This window comes from Galeopterus variegatus, unplaced genomic scaffold, assembly GCF_000696425.1.
Source record: "Galeopterus variegatus unplaced genomic scaffold, G_variegatus-3.0.2 Scaffold512, whole genome shotgun sequence".
In the NCBI taxonomy this organism is placed as follows: domain Eukaryota; kingdom Metazoa; phylum Chordata; class Mammalia; order Dermoptera; family Cynocephalidae; genus Galeopterus; species Galeopterus variegatus.
The window spans coordinates 326,547-327,600 of record NW_007726623.1 but is presented as its reverse complement, the minus strand read 5'-3'; the positions used below and the strand labels follow the sequence as shown (position 1 = coordinate 327,600).

The 1,054-nt window shown below is 66.0% G+C and overlaps 1 protein-coding gene and 1 non-coding gene across 2 annotated transcripts in view; one reads left to right on the top strand and one right to left on the bottom strand.

The window, feature by feature from the left end:
- Positions 1-310: 310 nt before the first annotated feature.
- Positions 311-383, bottom strand: TRNAA-AGC. Its single transcript has one exon. It is a non-coding gene; the product is annotated as a tRNA-Ala (tRNA).
- Positions 384-941: 558 nt separating this feature from the next.
- PPP6R3 (protein phosphatase 6, regulatory subunit 3) overlaps positions 942-1,054 on the top strand; it is a 137,226-nt gene continuing 137,113 nt past the window's right edge. Inside the window, exon 1 of the mRNA XM_008569576.1 lies at positions 942-980. The gene's annotated coding sequence lies outside the window, so the exon portion shown is untranslated. The remainder of the gene's footprint in view (positions 981-1,054) is intronic.

Sequence of the window (1,054 nt, the reverse complement as noted above, 5' to 3'; positions counted from 1 at the left end):
TTGGGGTGCCGGGCCCGGCTCAGGGGGCAGGGGCTCCTGGGGCCCGGGACCTCGGCCCTCCCCAGCAGGAGGGGAGATGGCGGGGAGGGGAGCCCAGGCGAGCATTCTGGAAGAAGCTCGTGTGTAACCCTGTCCTATGACAAAAAGGGCACCCCGGCCCCCCTTACACAGGCGAACTTTTCCTCCGTCGTCGTGGTGGGTCACAGCTAGGGACGCTCCGCGCCCCCTCACCTTGACCCCACTTCCGGGGCGGCCGCTTCGCGCCGGTCAAGTGCTCACGACGGACGACCCTTTTTATAAAAGGCGGAGGTGGAGAATGCGGGCATCGATCCCGCTACCTCTCGCATGCTAAGCGAGCGCTCTACCATTTGAGCTAATTCCCCGGCTGGGGCCTGCTCCTTCCGCCGGCGCACATTGGGGCGCACATCCCCACCGGCTTCCGCGCCGCCTCCGCCCGCCCGGCGGCCGGGCGTCTCGCCCCCCTATTGGTTCCCTTGCGGCACCGGACTCCACGGCCATCATTGGTTTGGCTCGATTTAGTTTTAAAAAGCATTGGCCACTCGGATTGGTGGTCCGAAGCGTCCGTCAAGTGGAGGCCCTGCTGTTGCTACGGCGTAGAGGGGCTCAGCCGGGATTCTCCCGGTTTCTGATTTGTTTCTCAGACTCCGGGGATCCTTCAGGTCCATGGGAAATGAATGCGCCCCCCGCGATTGACTGACGAGGCCTGCGAGCCAATCGCAGTGAAGGCAAGGGAGCCGCTGGGCGTCCCAATAGGTTGCAGGGAGCGGGAGAGGAAAGCCAATGAGCATGGAGCTGGGGGCGGGGACAGGGCTGCGATTGGCTGCGAGGCGGCCGGAGGGAGGGCGGGCGGAACTCAAGGCCTGCTTGATACGTCCGCCATTTTGGGCGCTTCGCTGATGGTGTCGGTGAGCGCGTTTCCCGCCTGAGCGCAACTAGCGGCGGGTCGTGGGCACCTCCAGGTAACGGGGGAGGGGGGCGGCGGCGCGGACCGCGGCGTGGGGTACGCGGGGCGCGCGGGCGAGGCCAAAAAAAA